This window comes from Schistocerca piceifrons, chromosome 9 (assembly GCF_021461385.2).
Source record: "Schistocerca piceifrons isolate TAMUIC-IGC-003096 chromosome 9, iqSchPice1.1, whole genome shotgun sequence".
In the NCBI taxonomy this organism is placed as follows: domain Eukaryota; kingdom Metazoa; phylum Arthropoda; class Insecta; order Orthoptera; family Acrididae; genus Schistocerca; species Schistocerca piceifrons.
The window spans coordinates 180,169,906-180,180,064 of NC_060146.1; the positions used below are offsets into that span (position 1 = coordinate 180,169,906).

At 38.8% G+C, this 10,159-nt stretch overlaps 1 non-coding gene across 1 annotated transcript; it reads left to right on the forward strand.

The window, feature by feature from the left end:
* The first annotated feature begins 9,746 nt into the window (after positions 1–9,746).
* On the forward strand, positions 9,747–9,885 carry LOC124717548. Its single transcript, XR_007005804.1, has one exon. It is a non-coding gene; the product is annotated as a U4 spliceosomal RNA (small nuclear RNA).
* The last annotated feature ends 274 nt before the right edge of the window (positions 9,886–10,159 follow it).

Here is a 10,159-nt window from a genome sequence, read left to right on the forward strand (position 1 = left end):
TCGAGTATAAATTTAAGTGTCAGGAAGTCGTTTCTGAAAGTATTTGTATGGAGTATAGCCATGTATGGAAGTGAAATATGGAGGATAAACAGTTTTTACAAGAAGAGAATAGAAGCTTTCGAAATGTGGTGCTACAGAAGAATGCTGAAAATTAGACGGGTAGATAACATAACCAATGAGGAGGTATTGAATAGAATTGGGGAGAAGAGGAGCTTGTGGCACAACTTGACTAGAAGAAGGGATCGGTTGGTAGGACATGTTCTGAGACATTGAGGAATCACCAATTTAGTATTGGAGGGCAGCGTGGAGGGTAAAAATCATAGAGAGAGACCAAGAGATGAATACACTAAGCAGATCCGGAAGGATGTAGGCTGCAGTAGGTAGTGGGAGATGAAGAAGCTTGCACAGGATAGAGTAGCATGGAGAGCTGCATCAAACCAGTCTCAGGACTGAAGACCACAACAACGACATGAGATTTAATTTTAATTCAATAATTGCGCTAGTTGTGAAAGAATATACAGAATCACCCATAGCACATATGGAGCAAATTCAGGTCACATCTTTGCAAACTGCTCTTATTACTCAAGCAAGAGGGTTCAGCCTGAAATTAGAGCATCCAGGATCTCAATTTTAGCTGTTTATATTAAGTCATGCTATACCAGTCGTTGATAAATTCTCCAATCAGTTGCAAAAACGAGCAGTTGACCCATTGACTGTACGGAAACGGGAAGAACGTTTCAATAGAGACATGCAGGACATCTGAGGTAGAGTCACTAACTTTGACCTCAGCAGTTTGGTCTCTTGGAATTCACAAACATTTGAACTAACTTTGACAGCACACACACACACACACACACACACACACACACACACACACACACACACACACACACACACGCACGCACGCTTCTTTGTTCCTGATAGGGGTATTACAAATGATATTTCGTTCACACGCAGTCATGGGCTATGCAACTATCATTATTGTCGATAGTTTGTACATGTGTGTGTCAAAATGACCACTATAATATCTGATTAGTGATTAATGCTGTCAGTTTACATAATCAACTAAGATAAATACGGCTATATGTAATACGTGTCACACACTCAACAACATTTTAGATTGATCTGAAGTTGGCTTGGTAATGAGCCAAAACCGGTAATCCGTTAACAAAATCTGCAATCTTGATATAGTATTTTTATACACACACATTTTGTTGAGTTAGTTTGCAAATATCAAAATATGGGACAGAAATAGCTGTATCTTTTGGCTGATCTGACTTGGGAGCTTAATTTTTTTTACTCCTCCCAGGGGCCATAGACCTTAGTATGTGACAAATTTCAACTTGATACCTTTAACCGTTCCAGAGGAAAAGAAATCTTAACAGCCCGACAGACAGACAAAAAGATGGAGGCTGATGTATTCATAGAAAAGTTCCGTTCTGTCTAGTTGAGGTACAGAACCCTAAAATCTGGAATATGAAAAATAAGTTAGTGTGTGTGCTGGGTGTGATAACTAAGTAGGGCTGGAAAGATGAGCACATGGTTCGGAGAGATGGAACAGCATCAAACTAGTGGGAAGGCTGATGACACAAAAAATATAAAATGAAATAGAAACAAAATCTGATGTTGGACAATAGATCAGTGGTGAAGTGGCTTCCAGCACCCAGACGAAATTATCACTCACCAGGTACAAGATGCCAATGGTGATGGTCCCCGCCCTGAGGGAGCAGCACCCACAGCAACAGCTTTTGCAAATTGGCATTTCTGCAGGTCTGGTTTTCCGGCTGTGAAGTTGCTCTGTAACAAAGGAGTGATGGTCAAATTTCATACAGAAGTTTGAGGGACATTCGGAAACTAATGGCCAAATAGTTTATGAGAGGTGATTGGCAATACTCATGGCACTGCACATGCCCAGTACTGATCTGCTGATCGTGAAACTTCCCTATTGTTATCAATCTACTGCTAATATTCCTCTGGTTAAGATTTACGACGTGTGTGAATTTGATTACTATCTAACCTCCGCATAGGCGCAATACTAGAGGGAAACATAATCTGCACTCCTCTAGCGAATCCAACCTCGTCAAGAAAGGAGTGCAATACTCGGCTTAAGGTGCCCAGCAGCTTTCATAAAGTTAATGAACGGCATTATTTGATTAACCATACTAGAAGAAATAGAAATTATACTCACATGGAAAACGCCTGAGTAATATTCCAAACGCAGAATCCGACTAACGAAACAAATACTTTGTCCAAAATTTCACAAATATCATCCATAGATAAAGTAACCTTCTAAACAAAACACAGTATAATTTATATTAATTAAGTTTTATAAAGTTTACTTTTATATTAAACATGTTTCGTGTATTTATTGTCAATAAACGAAACAACACAGAGAAATCAAATAAAACGATTATATACATCACCCGAAACACAGATAATAACACGCTTGAACCGACATCTTTGACGACAAAACATATCACTAGTAAAGTACAACACGCTGCTTCACCCATAACGCCATCAGGACGTCCTGGGAACCAGCTAAAATTAAAAGTGACATCCGTAAAAATATCAACAAAACATTCTGTGAGGGCACAAATATAAATTAAGAGTAAGTATTGGATATTAATGCAAACTGGAAATGACCCATAGCATTCTAATAACGTCTTGTACACGACGACAAGTTGTTACCGATGCGAACAAAATTATTTTCAAAGCTGAATTTTACGTGCCCATTCGATACACCGATTCCAGATAAGTATATTGCGAGATTAATTTCATCGACATTTATTGACAGGGACAGTAAAACACGATAAACAAGCACTTTTCCAGCAGCGATAGTATACTGCCCTATCCCACGCTAACTGCTACTACCTCCATGCAACGAATGTACTCAGTCGTAGTTCGTAGGGGAGATCTGTATTGTCACAAGAAGATGACACATTTATTTCCCAGTGGCTTCATCTGGTTAACGACACAACATTGCGAGAGTTTCATGATGTGAAGGCGCACACTGATTCTTTAACGGCGACATTACATTATCTAGCAAAGAAGAGTACTTTGTACCAGAAAAAAGAATTCGTCTTGCAAAAACAATCAAATGAAGCACAATCAGTTGATGTTTTCCTGTGGCAAGGAATACTAATAGTGCAATATTTCAGTGCTTTTGTTGTTGAGGAATACAATGTGAAGCGTTTATATCCGACGGAACAGGCACTGCGGCGACTGCAGCCGTTATGAAAGACACTAAATGTATTCACAGTTGCGAATATGAACAACCATCAGCTGAATAATGGAACGGCGACAATGAAAATTTGTGCTGGACCGGGACTCCAGTCCAGATTTCCGCTTATCACGGTTACTGTCCCGATCCAGAACGAATTTCCATTGTCATTCAGCTGACGCTTGTCCATATTTGATAGTGGGTGAAATAACAGAAAATGAAGAAATGCGAGAATGTCGTTGTTAATCATAAGGAATTATGGCTTATTTTATACATTTTCCAAAATATTGTAAAGTTCAATCCTGTGGCCAATATTACTTTTGATTTTCTATTTGTGTTTTCGTCACTGTCATGTTGACATATGACATTTTTAATTGCGTACTAGCACTATTGAAATATCTCTTGTCACTAGATTACATGTTGTAAGTTATCGTGGCTGCTCAGTAGAGTAAAATATGTTATAAAACAGCTACAGTCAATAAGGGTAAGTTTTTATCAGTCAGTGTATCTTTGTACCTCATAACACTTTTGTTTCAAATAGCAGCTGCTACACATATTTGCATTACTTTAGGTAACAATTTTATTACCTCTGTGGATTCTAGTTTGTATTTCAGTTGTCTTTCTAACTTCCTACATGCTATTAGGTTTGTGACTTCGACCATAGATACTAGTAGACTGGCCTTGCTGTGCAGAAGCTATAGGGCTGGTGTGGCTCCAACATAAACCACGTGACTGTTGGCAAAACGTGGCGGGATTTCAAATGAGCGGTCTGCCATCCTGTGTTTGTATCGTATTTTACCCACATTTCTCAATTGACTGCCAAACGCTTCCAACAAAAATTACTTTTTTATTTGCGAAAAATTATGTCAGAACTACATTTGACCTGGATTTGTTCACAGTACCATTTATAAAATCTAAAAAATATATCGAAGGCCCCTCTGGTGGGCAGCGGGACTAAATTACTATAAACTATCAATTAAAGTAAAACGTCGTTAAAATTATTTTAAACAATAAGAGTGGGCTCGTGTCAAAACTTTAAATATTGGATTCGCCGCGTTTTGAGCTCTGGTCACTTATAAAAGAAAATGGGATATGGGAATTATGTCAACTATAGGTCCCAAAATTGTCGACTTTAGGAGCAGGTCCATTTTAGAGTATCAATTTTAGGTGCACTTCAAAGGTTCAGTTCCTACTATTTTTACAAAAGTTTAAACTATCAGTTTAAAAAAATGAAATTTTAGATGAAAGGTGAGACTCTGAAGTTTCAGAAAATAATTTTGGAACCTACATTTATTTAATAGTATTAGAAGGTAGAAAAAAATGCTCTTCATGTGTCGACTATAGGTGCTCTTACCTTATTATAATCTCACTTGTATATACAAAAAGGCGCCTATGTGCAGATGGCTTAAATTTTTTCCGTTTCAGGGCCTGTATCCAAAGCTGTCTTCGGTTTTCATCCTTAGGGAACTTATGAGTAGGAACGAGAAACACTTATACTTACTTCTGTAACCGTATTATCACAGATACTTTCCAAAATGTAATATGAGTCTGACTTTACAGGCATCACTTTCAACACTTTAATTTACGTGATACTCTATTTCAAGTGTAAAAAACATATAAAAGTCACTTCAGCAGATTTCAATAAACGTATCTGCATTATCATAGAAACACACGTGAAATGTAATGCCATTTCCCCCGACAAAACGCTGAGTACAGCCATAAGCGCAACACGAAACAACCATGTTTTGCCAACATTCACGTGACTTTAGCCCAGAGATGTTGGAGCCACGAAAATGACGTCAGGGCCAGTCTATTATATTTATGGTCGAAGGTTTGTGATTAACCTCCAAATGCGTTGGCTGTGAAGAGTTTCTAGTGACAGTGATTTAGGTTGAACAATGCCAGGTCGATACAAATATCTCGATATTTCGAAGTAAACATGCAATACTAAGTTGACACTATTTGTTTTCAGTTTTTCTGATTTCCTTCTGGTACGATCTAAATTTACCCAGAATATTAGATATAGCAAAAATTCTTTGAGACTAGTCTACAGTTACTCTGAATGCCACTGTGAATTTGTCCCAGCATTAATATTGAACTTTTATTGTAATAGGGTATAGTTAGCATACCTACATCTTTACATTTCCAAGTATTCCGGAAAGATAGCTGCAGAATGTGTTTCTTTGATATGTAGTTTATTTTGATTCCCTTATTTTCAAAAAGTTGTACAAAGTTACCAGATTGACCGTAATATTCATACGAAGTTGACACTGGGCGCGGTGGCTGATGGGAGCGATGGTAATGGGTAACAATCCTTGCGGTTTTTCCATCAGCCACCGCGCTAAGTGTACCTATGACTTTTAAACTTTCACTAACCTTTTAATAAGATTACGCAGTACGTCGTTATACTGCGGTACATGAATGGCACGAATTACTGACCATACTTTGCCACGTTTTTATTTGTCATGGCCTTTTCCTGTGATACTGGCACCTACGCCCCCCCCCCTTTCTACGTCCCCCCCCCCCTCCTACGTCTCTCGGGCGCTCTCTATTACTGGTACCTCTTTCTCGAAGCAGACCCCCAAAATGTTTTTAGCTAAGCTATTGAATGTGGCACCATTTACTAGTAGAAACCAGCAATACTTCAGATTAAAAGAAATCTGTGTGAATCCATTACTTCTTCAGCTGTCGGTTGCTTTCCCAGCGAAGACGGTGACAGTTACCGTCGATAACTCGGAATTTTGGTACAGAATTAACCAGCAAGTACATCGAACGCGGAGGACTTCCCGGTTACGAAACAAAAAATTGATATTGTTAAAGTTTATACAATGAAAAAACGAGCTATAACAGTACTTAGTGCCATATGAGTACATGGACATACAGAAAAGGTCTGAGACGAGATCATTGTGTGACCCAATGGTTTTCAAATGCGTAAACAGATGACCAGGAATTAGTTTCTTAAATGTAATAAAACTGTCTGATGGAAGTTAGATTCCAGACTGGTAAAGCCAAGAAAGAAATTTCGTCACTTACCTTAACTAACTGGTGGAACTTTCACAATTTGTCTTACACCATAGAAATTCATCACGCCTTTTACCCCTCTTTGAAGAGACTGTTCCTTAACAGAATGTGAAATATAGTAGTATACCTATCTGACGAATGAGATAAGAAAGCCTACCAAGTAAAAGGAAGAAAGCAAAAAAGGAATGAATTAAGATGCATACTAGAGGGGAAAGGGATTTATATAAATTGAAGGTAAAGGGGGATGAAGGTTAAGAGAAGCAAAGGAGTTCATGATGTCAGTTGCTTCGGGGTTTTATGCACAGTCAGCAGTGCTAAGGGAAAATGTGAGCCTGACCGAGATTCGAACCCGGGACCTCCTGTATACTATGCAGTTGTGTTAACCGATGGCATATACCAGTTGTCTCGATGGACCATGAATCCACCACCTTCAGTGCTGATGCACATTTACATTCGACATCATAAAGTAGCGAGCATGGAGGACATCAACAGAAACAGTGGCTACATGGTGCTAGGTGGGAATGTGGGTCGACCGAGGCACGTATCTAGATAGCCCTCGCAATTGCGGTAAAAACTGTGTCGAGGTGGCGCTTCAGTTAATGCAACTGCCTAGTAAGCAGAAGGTCCCAAGTTCAAATCCTGGTCTTGCACCCATACTCACTCAGCACTGCTAACCCCCATAAAGTCATGAAGCAGCTGACATCACGAGTTCCTTTGCTTTACTTTCTCCCCCTTCACCATCAGTTTGCATAATACGAGGGTCAGAACTTTAATGGTGGCAACTATTTATTTACAGCTCGTACAAAATAGATGGATGTTTCAAAGTTTTACTGACCTTGAAAGGAGTTGCCAGCAATGTGGAAGTCGTAGGATACTCTTAGGAGTGTCAATTGTGTTGGCAGTTTGAGCGGTGTGGTCTATGGCCTGAAGAATTTGTAGCAGTTCTGAAGTGAATCCCGTGAAGTGTTTCCTTCAGTTTAGAAATCACTCTCTATGCTGTTCATTTTTGGAACACAACCTACGACCAGCTTAGAGACAGAAGTGATGACACTTTCTGAAGAACCTGACCATCATTTTGCAGGACAATGCTCAAGCATGTACAATGCAAGCTGTCGTTGATTTGTGTGTGACTGATAGGGCTGCTAAGTGCTATACCACCTACTGTGCTCCCCTGACTTAAACCCTCCAAAGTTCAACTCGATTTCTGAACTGAAGGAAACACGTCACGGCATTCGCTTCAGAACTGCTACAAATTCGTCGGGCAATAGACCGTGCCGCTCGAACTGTCAACACAACTGGCACTGCTAAGAGTATCCTACCACTTCCAAATCGCTGGCAACGGGTTATACACAATGCTGGTGGCTACTTTGAAGGTCAGTAAAACTTCGAAACACGTACCTATTTTGTACGAGCTGTAAATATATAGTTTCCATTGTTAAAGTTCCAACCCTCGTACGTACTGTTGCGGCAGATTCCGTGTGGTGTATGTTCTTTAGGTCATGTTCGATAGAACAGACACCGCTTATTCGTAGAAAGAAATTTAGATATGCAAATATTCTTAGCAGCTATGAATGCACTAAAGGATAGGATGGCCTTGGCCTTCAAAGAGAGGAAAAAAGATAAAAGAAAACCCAGTGGAAACGAGATAAATAAAGGCCCAACAAGCAGAATTCCTTATTAATGAATGAATTAATTAAAAAAATATGAAGAATGAGCAACAAAGCCATACTTTGTCAGTCATGCACCATCTTATACCTTTACACGGAAGGAAATCTTCTGTGACACTATAAAACATGTCACATGTATTAATGAAATGAGTCTCTTTAACATGCTAATTATGTGCTCTGTCTTGAAAATGGAAACTTGTGTTAGTTGCCAATAGCTTAAGTTTGAAAAGTTTTAGGTTGTAACCCTACTACTTAATTTGATTTTACTCACTGATTGGTGATGTGTAGTAAAGTACTAAAGCAACACATGCACTATCAAATACAGTACTGACAAGATCTTCTCAACTGCAACACATCTCAATTTGAACAGCACATTTGTTCCAATGACATGACCATATTGTACCTAGGAACAATACTCATAATGAATTTTCACTATGTGGCTTATTGTATACTGATAGTAAACTTCCTGGTTAAATTAAAACTGGTTGGCAGATCAGGACTGGAAGCTTGGACATTTGCCTTTCATGGGCAAGTGCTCTAACAACTGAGCTCTCCGAGCATTACTCGTATCTGGACATCACAGCTTTACTACCACCAGGTACAGTTTTCCACATTTGGAAAAACCATACATTCACGAAGTAATTTTTGTTATTTCAGAAAAAGACTGTAGCACACATGAGTTGAATGCTATCATTTCAAAATTGAATAAGAAAGTATATCAAACTTATACTACGGTGCGCTGGCTAGAAGCAAAACTTTGGAAAGTGTTCCAAGGCCCAATACTCTCCCCTACTGTCACACAATCACCCTGGCTATACCTTTGGTTAATGTGGGCTCATTGCTTCAGGATCTTTATTTTTTATTTTCCAATAGTGTATTTCTCAACTGGTAACATATTCTTTATTTGAACAGTGATTTCAGCTAATAACTAATAAACTAATAGCTGCTGCAATGGAAAATCTTCCAGTCAGTTGCTTTTGCTTATCTTTCTTGTGACATTTTGGTGTTACACAACAAACTACATGTTTCTTGTTTTATATTTGTTACAGGTGAGTTCCAAAGCTGCCACCATGTTTCTCTCATCCATGCTGTGTATAACTTCTACAGAATGGTAAGCTACAATGGTTTTATGTCCATTTGCATGGCCATCTTCTGCAGCAGCTGTTAAAATCAGTTGGTTTCTCTATCTTAAGCTTACTGCAATTAATTAAAGAGATTGCACACTAGATAGATTTTGCTTTTATTTACAAAACATCATCAGTGGTCATTGGTGGTTTTGCCTCTTGTTCACATATTCTGCAACCCACTGCATTTTTCCTAGTTGTTAGTAGAGGTTGAGGTCAAGAGAAGCTTCATTGTACAAATGCTAAAAAATAATGCCTCCAGTTTCTTTACATGGAAGAAAACTTAAAACTTTTTAAATGAACAACCATTACTGACAATAAGTATATTTGTTCTTCACGTCTACAGGTTCATATCTCAACAGAGTCACTCTGGCAACAATGAGTGACCAGTTTGTTGATGCTGTCATTGTATAACGTTTGACATTGTTGACGGAATCACAACCAACTTCACATCTGCTTACACTGATCACTATCAGAGTGAAGTCCTTGAAAGTGTTCTTTAAATTTTGGAAACAAATGAATATTGGATGGGTCAGATTAGGACAGTAATGAAGGACCAGTAATGACAGTGAACACAAGGCATCAATTTGTTTCAGATGCAGAAAAATTCGTGTGTGGCATGCCCTCATTACCATACACAGTTTTCATTCCTCTTCACTTTTCAATTGAAGTCATATTGTCTGTGGGTAGAAATTTGTATTACAGCTCACTGTTACATTTTCACAGTGGTATTGTCATGACCAGTGAAGTATGACTGAGGTGTGGTTATTGCTCATTGAGGGCTTTTACCAATACCCCGCCGAAGAGACATGAAATACTGTCTCTGTGCAATTTTTGGCAGCTCCTACGTGGGTGTCAAAATAAAAAAAAATTACCACAGCTTGCTGTTTCTCATGCACCAACATAGTTACATTAGACACTGCCAATTCAGAGCCCTCTTACAGGAGAGGGCTGCAGCTAGCATCAGTGAATTAGGAAAGTCAATCAAGTAGTGTGCATGGCACGTAATGCCTCAACCAATATTGAGAACAAAATAAAAAATTAGGAGGCATTACTTTTCAGCATGCCTCATACATGTAGACTTGGCCATCTTTTGCATTTTTTGAAAGCACTTTCTCTAGCACTGT